The sequence below is a fragment of the Marmota monax genome, unplaced genomic scaffold, assembly GCF_021218885.2.
Source record: "Marmota monax isolate L192 unplaced genomic scaffold, Marmota_monax_Labrador192_F-V1.1 WCK01_AAM20220418_F8-fsc00054, whole genome shotgun sequence".
NCBI classification, from domain to species: domain Eukaryota; kingdom Metazoa; phylum Chordata; class Mammalia; order Rodentia; family Sciuridae; genus Marmota; species Marmota monax.
This window is the reverse complement of record NW_026692145.1, coordinates 9,284,648-9,300,368: the sequence shown is the minus strand read 5'-3', so window position 1 is coordinate 9,300,368 and position 15,721 is coordinate 9,284,648. Positions and strand designations below refer to the sequence as shown.

At 36.4% G+C, this 15,721-nt stretch overlaps 1 protein-coding gene and 1 non-coding gene across 4 annotated transcripts in view; both read right to left on the bottom strand.

The window, feature by feature from the left end:
* The window catches only part of Tenm1 (teneurin transmembrane protein 1), an 815,224-nt gene that overhangs the window by 588,939 nt on the left and 210,564 nt on the right, over positions 1 to 15,721 (bottom strand). The window lies entirely within an intron of this gene.
* LOC124075311 (small nucleolar RNA SNORA28) lies at positions 5,726 to 5,851 on the bottom strand. The gene has a single exon (XR_006846000.1). It is a non-coding gene; the product is annotated as a small nucleolar RNA SNORA28 (small nucleolar RNA).

Genomic DNA, 15,721 nt, shown 5'->3' with positions numbered 1-15,721 from the left:
AGCCTATTATCCCTTCACCAGTGATTTTGTAAGTCTCAAGGATCTGTCAAGGCCCACTAATAAATGTCTTGCTCTACAAAGGCAATTTAAGAAAAGAAAAGTAACATGGATACTTCAAATTCTCTCTCCCTTGAGTAAAGGCACTCCCATTGACCTTGCTTTAAAGACAGGGCCGAGCTGGCAAGAACTGAAAAGGACCATCAGCAGTGTATAGATAAGCTTTTAGAAATGCCTTATTTTCTTTCAAATGGATGAACAGATTTTCTGGTAGAGCTCAGTAAATGCTGAAAAGTCTTTTGATCAAGTATGAACTTTCTGGTTATTATAGAATTATTTTCTATATAAAATACTTCTCTACAAAAATCCTTGCTGTTTCCTTAATTAAAGTAAATACTTGTTTGCAATAGTCTATTGCAAATTTGTAAAATGCAGGATAATAATGAACCCCATTTTTGCAGTGTATTGTAAATCATATTAGTAACTTCTGGTGCTCTCCAGGTTTAATAGGTGATAGTTTATTATTCATGTTCACCATAAACTAAGTCATTAAAATTACAAATTTACAAGTAAGCTACAAAAATTATGCTTGTCTTCAAGATTATGGCTTTAATAATTGAAAATACTATCTGACCTAGAGCAAGGAATATGTTGAAATTCAAAGTTCACCAGAAACTTATGGCTAAGAATAATAGAAATCCCTGAACACTAGGGCCATCTTTTTGTTTATGTCAAGATGAAAAACTAATCAATGAACAAAGGAAGGTTAGGTTGTTTGGGGAGATTTATATTCTCAAAATTCCTTTAAAAGCATCATATTTCCAAAATGCACATGTTACAAATATGAGAGGAGACACCTTAATGTACATCGAGTTACATTCTGGCATGAACAGAAGATGCCTGCCTTAACAGCAAAATCGGCTCTTTTTTTGACTGAGTGCTAAACTGCATGGAAAATTCTAAACCCTGTGTGAATCTAGTTTTTCACATAAAATGAGAGATGATCATGCATATGTTAGATTTGTTGCAACCAAATGGCTTTTTGCTGGCCAGCAAGCCCAGCCATTTGAGAGATATCTTCCAAAATAAAACCCTTACCAAATTCATCTTGTACTGATTTCTCCATAAAGCTGAGGTTCCTTTCTGTCATTTTTGAGGCCTCCAGAGGCTTCCAATCCCAACCAGAGACTGACTCCTCCAGAATTCAATTTACTGTAGTTGAAGGAGCTTTCTTTTTTTCTCCCCAATTGTTTCATTTCAAATTAGTATCCTGATTAAATTCCAGAGGGGAGTTTGCTCATAACAAGCCTCCCAAGATTTTACCCTAAATAGTAAAAGCCTGTACTTCAGACATCCCATAAGTGCATGTGTGACTTTGTTTTTAGTTTTTATTTATTCATTTTTTATCTAACTTCAATTCTTTTCAAATTCTGGTATATATTATTGAAATGATCCTTTTACAGATAGATACATTTACGGGATGAGGGAGTCCAGGCACCACAGTGAATATTGGGGGCTAGCTAAAACATCCTTGTATTCTACTTTGTAAGGCAAATAGAAACTAGGCCATAATCATAGTTAATTATCTGTTATCATCTATGGTCCCACAATACCTTTTTCATATAAGATAGCCTTCAAGTTGGCTGACTTAATTTAGGTAAAATTCACTGAGATAAATAATTATCTTTAGGACTATTTTCTGAATCTCATTTTCCTCATCTGTAAAATGAGATAGTTAAGATTAAATGATCACTAACTTCTTTTCCCTATGCTATGGTATGGGTATGGTTTGAATGTGTCCCCCAAGGATTTATACTTGGGAGCTTGGTTACCAGTGCAATGCTGTTGAAGGTGGTGGGAACTGTTGAAAGAGATAGGGCCTAGTTGGAGGTCACAAAACTGGTCCCTCTCCTTCACTCTGACTTCATGTCTGGCAATGTGATTTCTCCTTCATGCACATGCTCTTGCCAATATGATAACTGTTCAAACCAGAGCCAAGCCAATGTTGACACCATGACCTTGAACCTCCAGAACCATGGATTGATAAACCTCTATTCTTTATCAAGTTGACCATTTAATGGTATTTCATTATAGTAATGAAAAATGGAGTAATATAACTTGCTTTAACCATTTATGAATCATCTTGCTTTGAAACTGCTTCATTATTTAATAATCTATAAACATTTACAAAATTATCTTCAATGGATATATGTTAGGCATTGGAAAGACAAAGATGTCTAAGATTTTAAATGAGGGCAGTAACCTAATAATGGAGATAAAATATGTCCTTAAAATAATACATAACAATGAAGGGTAGGAAAAGGCTGTGTGTCAAAATGAGGAGAAAAGATACAGAGAGCAGAATCCCTCAATCCCTAACTACACTGCCACCAATTCTTTTTGAACTATGAAGTTTCACAACACACACAAACACATACACACTCATACATACACACACACATAACAAAGTTGGGTCAAAAGATGAGGCCCTGCTTCCTGTCATGAAATGACTCAATTGATCCGAACTAGGAAGTATAACTATTTAACTTTCTTCCTTCCCAGATTGTAAGCCTCAGAAAGGCAGGGGTAATATCTTTTTTACTTGCCACTGCATTATCTGAATCTACTGTACATAGGACACCTAATGAACACAGAAGTTGTACATTAAATGTTAGTTTAATGAATAAACAGGGACTTCAGCTATATAGAGCTTTTCAACTTAGTTCCTACAGCACCATGTCCTTGCACTATCATTATATCTATCACTTTATATTATAATTGCTATATAATATGTCTCCTCTAAAGAGCAAAATTACCCCATAACTATTTAATTAAGATCTGAATGTGGTAATTTTAAAAATACTTTAAGTGAGCAACAATCTAGGCCAACAGAAGAGTCCTTTCATTGTATACATAAAGACCCTTGATTATAGTTGTCCTCTAGGTCATTTTCTCAACCTCTGAGTTTTATCTTAAGTCACTTCCTGCTTCACTGGAAGCTCAAAAGTATCTTGGTACTCCCGAATTTCCTGAATCTTATCCTTATTCACCATAAATGTACATTTAACCTGTCTTAGACTGACAGCCCAGTTTCCTGCTCAGAGTCCCCGAATCAAAATAGCTTCAGCATTCATTGATGTATATTTGACACACAAAATCAAGCCCTTGACAGATGGGATTCAGTTAAACTGTTTCGTATAGATTTAGGTGAAAATAAAGCAAAAGAAGAAAATGGACCATTTCCATAAGGCTTGCTTCTTCAGCTTTGTTCTTCACTAGAATCTATTGTAGCAGCTGCCAGATAAAGACTCAGGAATGGGTGCTGCCTTTACCATCAAAAGATCCTCTGGAGGCTGAGGAAGTGGCTCAAGCAGTAACACGATTGCCTGGCATGCGCGGGGCGCCGGGTTTGATTCTCAGCACCACATAAAAATAAAGATGTTGTGTCCACCAAAAACTAAAAGATAAATAATAAAAATAAAAAAAGATCCTCTGGTTTTTATTCCTCACTTCTTCATAAATTGCCTTAACTCTCAATTTTCTCAAGAGATTTGTTAAATTGGATTTACAATTTTTAGTCCTTAATTTAGTATATAATAAGTAAACTAAAAGTAGGCAGGAAAGGAAACATTGAAAATGGCAAAACCTATTATAACCTGATTCAATGTACAATGCTGAGAATGTGTCCTTGATTTGCCAGCAGGACAGTGCCAGTGAATCTCGTACTACAGCTGTCCAGATTATAAATAGCTATGGTCTCTACAGAACCAGACTCCTTTGCCTTTTTTTTTTTTTTTTTTTTTGGTGAGACAATAGAAGTAGGGAAAAGGTTTGAGGAAATTACCTGTGCTGCTATGCCTGATTTCATGTTTCCATGAAGATTTAGGGAAGAACTTTTGCCAACCGTTAGCACAAAAAATGAAATACAACTATCAAAATTCTTTTCTTCATTTAAAAATGCAAGCAAAGAGGGCTATATTACTTTGAATTTAGAATACATACATAATGCCAAAATTCAATTAGAAAAAGGTTTCCAAATTTTCATTTCTTCATCAACTTCCACCTGTTGAGAAATAATTGTTCTCTTCTCTAATCCAATAATTTAATAGTACAGGGCAAAGCTTTATAAATTTCTGTGAAGAATTTTCATCAATAATATTATTTTAAAGATATGTTAGCCATTTATATCACAAAGGCTTAAGGGGGAAGAGTTTGTGATATATATATAATTTTTTGGAAACTTCAACCTGATGGCTATGTTTTTGTGTTGTTGTTGTTTTGTTTTGTTGTTGTTGTTTTGTTTGTTTGTTTGTTTTTTGTTTTTTGTTTTTTTTTCTCCTTTTCAAAACTGAAAGGGACATCTCCACATTGGTGACCAGCTCCTGGTTAAATGGCAACCAAACCAACTCTGATCCAATAACCTGTGTACACTTATACTTGCTGCAGGCATAGAGACACCTGTCATCCACCATCCACAGATAAGCAAACACCACTAGAGAATATCCTTGTCACAAAACCAAGATAATAAGCCATCAAAAACAACTGCAGGGTTGTGACTAAACATCCCTGCACAATGAAAAATTCTCATTCCATCCCGTAAGCATACCTTGTAGATGGGGCCACTGTAGCACTCAGGTCATTAAAACAGTACATGCATTCTCAAACTCTTAACTTAATGGACTCAACCAATGTATAAAATGCTCAAAGGATGGAGAAGAAGCAGGTTAAGTTAACCAATGATAGAATCCCTGTTGACTGTCTTCTGTTACAAAGGTAAGACAGAATTGACCCCACGTATGACAGCACAATGCTAATGATAGAAACAGAATGTTTTCATATTACAGTTCAACTTTGTATTGTAGATCAACATAATGGTTTGGAAAAGAGATTTTCAATGCTCAGCAAGAATCAAAATTGTCTTGGGGATTTGTTATAATGCAGATCATTGAACCTCACTTCTAGACTTTCTGATTCCACAGGGTATGTGGAATAATGCCTGTAGATTTGTATTTTGAGCAAGTTCCCAGCAATCTTGTTTTTGTTGTCCATGGAACATACTTTGAGAATTACTGTGCTAGAGTATGGTCATAATGAGCCTTAGGATTTAAGTTCAAATATCATGTCAGCCAGCTGATTTTATTCAGAGGAAAATTATGGTTTGACCACCCTAATCAGACATGACAGTTCAACAAATGTCTGCCTTTAGTTAAAGGGAAGTTAAAATGACAAAATAGTCATACTTCTTTGCAATCCTATATGTTGTTTTATGAATTCAATGCAAAATGTCTGAATTAGTAATTACAGTTTTATATGCAGAGTATACTTTTGAATTTTTATACCTTTGTTCTGAAAAATTTTCAAGCATACATAAAAATAGAGATAATAGAATAAACAAAACAAGCCTATCACCTAAATTGAATAATTACTAATATTAATGTTTTGCTTATTTGCTTCATTTATTTCATTATTTTTTAAAGTTGTAAATGGATACAATATCTTTATTTTATTTCTTTATGTGGTGCTGAGAATCAAAACCAGTGCTAGGCAAGTGCATTACCACTGAGCCATAACCCCAACCCTAGCTAATATATTTTAAAATAATTCCTAGATGTTTCTTCCCTAAATATTCTGTATTTCTGTATACGAAAGGAATGTAACATTTTAAATTGGATTTTTACTTTCAAAATATTTTCATTTCTATTATTTTCTTTTTTTTTATTTTTTTAACACTGTTTAAGCCCATATAACGGCTTGTCTCACAGAAAAGAGAACACCAGAATAGGTTAGACTTTCTTGCTATAGCAAGCTCAAATTGTGTCAGACAGTTTCAATAATCTGCCACAGAGTGTTGCTTGCAAATCATTTCTATTATTTTCTGAACACCTATTAAATAATTAGGGAAAGTGACTTTAGTTTTTTAAGATGAGGAAATTTAAGAACCAAACACAATATTCAAAAAACTGGCTCAAGATACTAAATCAAGTTAGTGACAGAACAAAACCATCACTCAGTAATTCACTCTCATCACTAATTTATTTACTTACCAAATATGTGCTTTTCTATTCCTAACATTGTGCTAGACATCAGGAATATAAAAGTGAAGTCTTCTGCTTCTTAGCTCTATGCTTTTTCCAAAAAACTAAGTTGCTGTTCAGAATTCAGTCTAACAGAATATTGAAAGACCGGCATTAGTCAAAGTACATTCCCCATAATTTATTCCTTGGGATGCTAATAGGTATACATATGTCCACAAAGGGTTCTCTGGTTAAATCTGTTCAGGAAATCCTGGGAAATAGACAGTTGTCTTTATTAAAGAACTTTTTTTAGAGAGACTCTAATAAACTTACATACATTGGAAATCCCCAAGTCATGCTATGGCTCCCCCACCCCTTGGATTTAACTCAGGTGTGTTTAACCACTGGGCCACAGGCCCAGCCTTTTTTTTTTGAGACAGGATCTGGATAAATTGCTTAGGGCCTCACTAATTTGCTGAGGCTGGCCTCAAACTTTCAATCCTCCTGTCTCTGCCTCAGTCCCTCAGGCTGTTGGGATTATAGGTGTCCACCCACCATGCCCAGTTTCCTATGGCAATTATGTAATATTTCTCTAATTTATAAAAGGATGTACATATTGATTACTGTTGCTATTGCTCTCTCTCTGTGTGTGTGTGTGTGTGTGTGTGTGTGTGTGTTGGTTTTATTCTTTAAGGAAAATTGCTACAAAACACATCCAATATCTGTAATTCTATCTAGTGCTGGCTAAGGAAAAATGTTTTATAAAGGTCCTTTATGAAGTTATTTATTCTTCCTACATCTCATGGTCCTCATTTCTAAAGCAGTTTGTTACATAAACCTTTAAATGTTCTTCGAGGATAAACAGAAGACTAAAATGTGTTAAAACTCAAGATGTTTAGCCAAATGGGGATGGGCAATCATAAATGAAGATTAACTACAAATGATTGCTTTAGGTTAGGATTTTTGGCATTTTATCTAAATTTTATTGGTGCAGAAATTTTGCTTCAAGATAGACTATGCATTTTAAAGTGAGTCTGATAAATATCTTAGTATTTAATTTTAATAATAATCAGAACTTAATACTTTAGTCTGCAATAACCTTAAACATAATTTATATTACACTAACCAGGAGAGATCCTGATTATTTGTTTCTGCTTGTTAACATACAGTACTAATATTGAGTGTTTAATTAAATAGTAAAATAAACAAATAGTAAAATAGTGTTTTCTTACTTTTCAACTGAAAAATTTTACTGAGTAATTTGTGTTTTCTTTCATTTAGGGAGCCTAGATATGCCACAATGATAAATGATAGTCCCCACTTGAGTGATATTATGTGATAAACTCAGAAATCACTTTAAGTTTGGTATTTATTTTAGGTTGATTAAATCAGAGGGTAAAGATTTCTGAGTCATTCTATTTTCCAAGTCGAAAAAAAAATCAATAAATCCTAGTTAATCGGCAGGCAACAGCCTAACCAGATTAAGTATGTGAACCCTGGCCTGCTACAACAGCTCAGCAAGCTTAATCCATAAGTGAATAATATAGTACAAAACAGTTTTGTTAAATATTTCTTTGCCTGATACTAAACCTATCATTTGTGCAAAAATGAAACAAATATCTATAAAGAGAATTAACACATATAGCTAAGCTTCTTTTCTAGGGCTATAATTTCCTCAATATTCATCTTCTCACAAAAAAATGTATGCCATTAAATCTATAGTTCATCTATCAATAGATACCCGAGGGACAGAAATGTGCAATAATGTAGGTTTTAAAACTAATTCAACAGAAATTAAAACAACTTGTGGTTTACGACTAAGATTATAATATGATCCTCACTAGCACAACCAGGTATCTCTTCACTGTGACTTCTATCAACTTTATCTGCAAAATGGGACTAAGATAACTGTATCTCCATGTTGAAAGGGTAAATAAAAACAAATGCACCACAGTGAATCTCCATATACATGTTTGTATAAATAGGTCAAAATATACTCTACTGTCATGTATTACTAAAAAGAACAAAAAATGCAAGATATTATAATGTTACAAGTATGAACAACCAAAAATTTTTTTTCAGATTTTATATGGCCTGCTAGCTTAAAGGCAACAATCTGCTTACCTACAGGAGACCCAAACACCTCATCAATTTAAGAGGGAAGTTAATAGGCTTTTTAAGGGAAGACAATTGTTTAATTTTTATGTGGACCAGTGATGGACAAACTGAAACTTTTTTTTATCACTACAACAGAATAGAAAGCCAGTGTTTTTGAATAAACCTTAAAAGAAATTTTTAACCAGTTTTGATGTCACTCTTGGAAAAACAACCAAGTTAGAAAAGATATTATTTAAATATTTTTCAATGGGTAGCTTGACTGAATACTTTTCACTGATTTGTTTTGATATCTCATAGACTGCTGATTTTCAACCAGAGACCTTGGTCTATAGGGGTAGATTTCAAAATCTCTAGAGTAGTGTTATATGGAGTGTAGCTTGGAAAAGCAAGCTTACTATCATAATATAATTTTATATTTGTAAAATGGAAAAGATAAAATATTTTCATAAAGAAGCTACAGAAAATAACACTCTCAATGGAGTTCAGGGACATAAGTTTTTATGTTTATCAAAAGGAGATATGTGTTTGAATAGGCTGAAAAATATTGTGAAAGGCTTAGCCCAGGTTCCCAGATAGCTAGCTCTAGGGAAGGGTTTCTGTAATGCCTGGATCACTAATCTGTTAACAGGTCATGTAAATTGACAGCATTAGCAAGTGGCCCACAGCAATATTCTGAAGATTCACTAACACAATAGAGAGGGTGAGCAAAGAATTCACAAATACTGAAACCAGGCAATGAAGGGCAGGATGTCCAAAAGCAAGCCAGGACCTCCTGGGGTTTTTCTGCTGGACAGATAATCTTGGGCTGCAGGTTTGAGCAAATAAGTCCCATTTGGGACATACTTATACTGAAAAAATAGTTTTTCAGAAGTTAAAATTTAACTTGGCATCTTGTATTTTATCTAACAAAGCTTAGTGAAACCTTACCCTTAGCACCTCCATGAGATAACACTTCCTGAAGGATTATGCAGTGTGTCACAGCAGCAGATAAGTAAAAATATCAGAGCAAGCAACTCAGCTTGATAATGCTCCCAATGTTGTCCACTAGCTCTTTAATGAGAAAAGGTTGTGTGACAACCTTTAGTTGTCATTAGTTTCACTTGTTACTGCTAAGATTCCATCTACAGCAGGGAGAGAAAATTAAAACGGATCTGTTTTTGAAAGTATACTTATTCATCTTAAAAGGTAGATGTATATGCTTTAATATAATATCTGTATTTTGTTTATTTTGAGAGTGCAACCTTACATTGGGACAAAGTCTTCATAGCCTTTCACCTGCTCAACCCAAGTCCCTTCAAGTTAGAATTGAAGGAGCAAGATCAATAAATTAGAAGAAACATGGTACTATTGAGGAAGGAGCAATGAATTAATTAGCATGTAAGAGACCAGAGTTTTTTCCTCTTCTACCATTAACCTGTTGTGTGCCCATGTAAAATTTTTTCACTTTAGTCCTCAAGTTCAAAACAAAAACAGTAAAATCAAAAAGTTAAATTAGTAACTTCCTCATGAATTGTTTATTGAGCACCTATTATAGACTAGATCTAGAGCAAAGCATATAAGAAACTTCTCTGGCTTGTATAAATATCAGCATTACCCTGGTTTTAAAAGTGGGGATCAAGTTTAATACATGTTAACTTTAAGATAATCAGGAGAAAACTCAATTTTTTTTGCTTTAAACCATGAGAATGTAGGTAATTTAAATTTCATGATATTGTTTTCCATATTTAAGTCATAGCTAGAATGAATCAAAGCAGTGAATTGTGCTGAAGACACTCAGATTATGACCATTAGTAGGACAATGAATTTGATCACTCCAAGATAACTTTGATGATCCTGAAACAGGTTGACAGAACTCAGAGGCTAAGGTTTACCAGGATTTTTTTTTGGCTCCAGAGCATTTGTTCAGTTTCTCATTACAGTGCCAAAGTGACATCAAAAGGATGATTGCTTCTATTTTTATTTTATGCATATTATTCATGTTGAATTATTTTTAAAAATTTTAAAATTTTTAAAAATTTTAAAACTGTTTATTTTGGAAACAATCTTGAGGTCCTATTTGGAGAAAACATCACTGTTACTTATGCAAACTTCTTTGAATTCTTGGTAAAAGTTTGAATAATTTACAAATTAATTAAAAATATGCTGTTTTTTTTTCCCTTGGTACCAGGGATTGAACCCAGGGGTACTTACCCACTGAGACACATCCGCAGCCATTTTTATGTTTTATTTTGACACAGGGTCTCACTAAGTTGTTGGGGGCCTAGCTAAATTGGTGAGGCTGGCTTTGAACTTGTGATCCTCCTGCCTCAGCCTCTGGAGCTGCTGAGATTATAGGCACATGGCTAAACATGCTATTTTTTAAATTTTTTTGTAGTTGTAGATGGACAGAATGCCTTTATTTTATTTGTTTATTTTTATGTGGTGCTAAGGATCAAATCCAGTGCCTCACACATGCTAGGCAAGTGCTCTGCCACTGAGCCCTAGTCCCAGCCCTAAACATTGCTATTTTTGATGGTAAATTTCCTAACTCCTTCCTCTAAGTGAATATTAACCCACTTAAAGTTAGATCATAAAACTTCTTAATTATGAAACAGTACTCTTTGAATTTCTATCCTATATTTCTAGCGTGACACAAAAGTAATATTAAAATGTAGATAACCTTTAGAATACTGTTTTATAAAGAATCATTTGAGTTATAGGTTACATGTAAAGCATTTTAAAGGCCTTATGGACAAGCACATCCTTACAAACTAATAAGAGTGGACAGATCTTAGCTTCTCAGTTTAGCTTGGATGAAAACATACAATTAACAGATTGAACAAGCAATATAGATGTTTCTCATCACTTTTGACAAATGAAAGGTAAGCAGAGTTGTGTGTATCTCACAAATTGCTGACTTTGTTATGCTGAGACTTGTGTTATATTGAAAATGCTTTACCTCTGTGTATGGAAAATGAAAATCCCGTCAACCATAGCCAAGTGAGTTTTGCACATTAGATGATATGCACTACTTTACTATAGATATAAAGTCAATGAATACCCCACAAGTCTAGGCCAATTCAGGTGGGCATTTTAGCATTAGTGCTGGGGCAGCTCAAAACCAAACAAAAAGCAAACAAATCACTACTCAATGACAATTTCACACTGTGACAAATTTTATGTTCAAGCAATAATTCTCTTTTTAAAAATAAACACAAGGCTAGGGAAGCAGCTCAGTGGTATGCATGTGCTTAGCACACACAACTCTGTGTTTAATGTCCAGTATAAATAAACAGGTAACAATGTTGACATTTACAAATTTGAGTTATTTTGAAAAGAGAGCACAAAAATTAACATGGATAAGCATGTGATACTATATAAAGGCAGTTACATCCTTTATTTTGATCATAAGCCATCATGAGGATTCAGACTAATAATTCTATTCTGATTACTTCTCCTAAAGCAGCAGATATTAAACAGCAATCATTTATTTGACAGAAACATATTGATAAACAGATTGATAATTACAGGTGTGACTCAAGGTATAATGGTGTAATAAAATGATCAGTTTGGATATCTGTAATGGAAGGTGTGGCTTCCAGGTCCCGTCTCCACAATTACAAAACTGTCCTCCAGGTGGCTTTGGGCAAACTACTTAGTGTCTTTGAACTCTTAACCTTCTTCTTCCTAAACTGGAGAAATTTATTACCATTAGTAACCCCATTTCAAGAGGTTCAAATGAAATGATATGTGTGCAACCATCTAACATATTTGGGTAATGAAAATGTTAATTATAAATAACAAAATGATGATAGTAATAAACCCATGTCATAATTGTCCCTCACAGGTATTTCTTAGTAATGACTGGAAAACCTAAGTTACATTTGGATGCTGAGCACAATGAAATTGTCTCTGGGATGAAATATGCCTCATGTTGGGGTTAATTTTACATATTTGGATATATCTTCTGTAAGATGTCCCTGTTTTGGGCTCCTTTCTATTATTCAGGTCTCAGCTCAAAGCTAGCTCCTCAGAAAGGCTTTCTGTTGTCCACACTAGCTGGAACATTTACCCTCATTTTAGTCTCCCACTTTATTCTTGTACATGGTGTATGTCCCTACCTGAGATTAATTTTTAAATGATAATTAATGTCTATCTCTCCCCTATAAGAATGTGAGCTCCAAAAAGATGAAACATAACAAGTGTTGACAGCAATGTGTATATGAATAGATACAGAAAATGTAGTACATATACAGAGGAATAATATTCAGCCATAAAAAAACATTCTGTTATTTGCCACAATATGGATGGAACTGGAAATCATTATGTAAAGTAAAATAAACCAGGCACAGAAAGACAAGTACCACATGATGTCACTCATGCAGAATCTTAAAAAAGTTGATCACATAGAAGTTGAGAGCACTTGGAGCTGGAGATGTGGCTCAGTGGTAGAGCACTTGCCTAGCATGTGTGAGGCCCTGGGTTCAATCCTCAACACCACATAAAAATAAATAAACAAAATAAAGGTATTGTGTCCAACTACAACTAAATAATAAATATTAAAAAAAGAAGTTGAGAGCACAGTAGTGGTTAGCAGAGGTTGGCAAGAGTAACAGGGAGGGAGTAGTGGGGAGAGGTTGATCAGTGGGTACTAAGTTACCATTAGATAGGAAAAATAAATTCTGTCATGCTATTGCACAGTAGAGTGACTATAGATAACAATAATATACTATACATTTCAAAAAGCTAAAAGAAAAGATTTTGAAAGTTTTCACCATAACAAAATGATGAATGTTTCAGGAAACAAAAGTTTAACCCTGATTTATACATTATGCAATGTATATATGTATTGAAACATTACGGAAGATGGCCGCTGCGTACGGGGGTTGCTGAAGTGCTGAGCGTGGTGCTCAAAGCAGCGGCTTTAATAGAGATTTCGCACAGTCTGTTAAAGCTCCTTTCACCGTTAATCTGTAGTGGACCACTTTGCCAAGGAGCAGGAAGAACAAAGAAATCGAAAAAGAGACGCTTGGCTGCTCAGAGCCGCGGGCGCTTTGCTCCCATCTGCTTCCTCTTTCGCTTCGCTCCGGGCGGAGAAGCTGAATGTGCAATCAGCAGTGGATTATAAGTACCCGAGGCAAAGAAAGCTCAGTGCGCCCCGCCCTTTTTTTTTTTTTTTTTTTTTTTTTGAATATTTTTTATACAGGGAGAGTTAGTGGATTGGGATTGCTGGCGGGGCTGTGGTTTCTGTGCCGAAAATCCACTCCGCGGGAGCCGCCATTTGCTTTCTGCTTGCTGTCTTGATGGCTCTGTATACACTGTCCGGCAGCCACACCTAGAGGTTGGAGCTGGGCTGCGTGCCGAGCCCTGTCCTCCGAAGGCTGGACTGCAGCCTCGAGCGTCTCTGTGGCCTGTTCGCCGCTGCACCTTCGGGCAGAGCCTGCTCTGGGGTCGTTCTGCACCCCCCTGCCAGGGGACCCGTGCTCCAGAGGAGGGGGACGGAGAGCCGCGGCGGCAGCCGCTTGGGCCCCTGGGGCCTGGCACCGGGCTGAAGAACTGCGGAGGCCAGGGCGGCTCTGCTACGGGCGCAGACAAGCGCGGCGCTCGTCAGCGCGGCCCAGAGACGGAGGCGACGGCGGCAGGGTTTCATGTCTAGAAATCTGGACTGGAAACAGAAGCAGCAGTTTGTATAATCCCAAGAACTTGCTTATGCCAGGAAGCTGTAAGGGCAACATGAATATTACTGAGGAGATGTAACATGGTGGCAGGCGCAGAGAGATCAAGTCTCTGACATCTTCAACTGCGCGGGCATAGGGAGCCGTAAACTGTCTAAATGCTGTTTGCTCAGGATCACTAGGCAATGCTGAGCTGACGTGGATCTGGGGTGTACAGGCTGGGCCCCTCAGAACACACACACAGAGCCCGAATCGGAGGCAATTAAGCTCCGGTTCGCCTGCTTCATGTGACTCAGCACTAACGATCCCGCTGAAATAATTGGCCGGCCCTTAGGAACTTACAGAGGTAAAAGCCAACCGAGCCTTCATAGGCAGTGGCCACAGGACTGAAACGGGGATTGGGAGAGACAGTCAGGACCCACCCGTTGCATTGGTCATCCGGCAAAGGGAACAAACGGTCACCATTTGCATGGGATATCACCATGGCAGAGAAATGGCGTCATGGGCGGAGGAGATAACTGCAGTGAAACCAGCGCGACAGGTGTGTAATCCCCTAGCCATCTCTCTCCACACAGCGGGGGAAACCTTAAGGGCCACTCCCAGCTCTCCTGTGAACGCAATAACCAGACCGAGGGAACCAGGAGTGGCGCAGGACTCGCGGCGCGGAACTCGCGGCTACCGCTCCCACCAGTGCTGACAACTGAGGGCTCTTGCACCAGCTACCGGGGGCGTGGCTACAGGAGGGCAAGCAAATTCGCTGGGGGATCTCAGCCCCAAGCTCTACAAACTTAGGGTCTGAGGGAGGCAAACAGGGAGAGTGAGCCCAGGTGTTCATGAAAACAGGGCTCCCAGGAGCAGCAGACCTGGCGTGTAGACAGTATTGTGGTGAGCGCCACAGGTGAGCACGGCCTGGCTTGAGGAAACACAAGACAAGGCCCTAGACACTCAGGATTGGAGACACGCCCAGTCTAGGAGAAAGAGCTGCTGCACAGTGAATGGTTCCCACCTATTGACAGGAGAAGCTTGGCCCAGTGGGCACAGCTCCACCTACTGGAAGAGAAGTTAATAGAACTCTAGGACTGCATTTATTATTATTATTATTATCATTTTTTTTTCTCTTTTCTTTTTCTTTTTTTTTTTTCTTTCTTCTTTTTCTTTCATTTTCAATTTTTATTTGTTGCTGTTCTTTAATTTTTTTTCAATGTTTCTATTTTTTTTAATTTTTTTAATTTTATTATTATTTTTTTTAATTTTAATTTTCATTTTTTATTATCACTATTATTTTTGTTAAAATTTTTTTTCCATCTTTTCTTTCTTTCTTTATTATCTAATCTTTGTTATTCTTGTTTCTTTTGTCTTTTCATTTCTTTTCAATCTTCTTATTCCCCCTTCCTTGAATTCTACCTGCCTACTCTCATTCTCTTTAGTGACTTCTTCCCTTCCCTTCTAATATCTTTCCTCTCAAGCATCAAATAAATCTATAAGAGTAAACAGTAACTCAGCAGTCAAACAGAACAAGAAGTAACATGAGCAGCATAAAAAAGCAAGGAAGAAAAGGAGTACAAACAATGAAGGACAGCCTAAATATTCAGGAGGACCTAGAGTCAGCAGAAAAATGGTCATATAAAGAACTCAAGGAATACCTTAGACAGATGGAATGGAACCTTAAAGAAGATACGAGACAGCAAATCCAAACAGTGAAAGAACACTTTGAAAATGAATTACATAGACAGATAAAAGAAGAAGTTAAGCATCTTTATCAGGAGATTGAGATTATAAAAAAAAACCAAACAATAATTCTAGAAATGAAGGAAACGATAAACCAAATTAAAAACTCAATTGAGAGTATCACTAACAGAGTGGAGCAAGTAGAAGCCAGAACATCAGATAATGAAGACAAAATATATCATCTTGAAAAGAGCCTAGCCAACTCAGAAA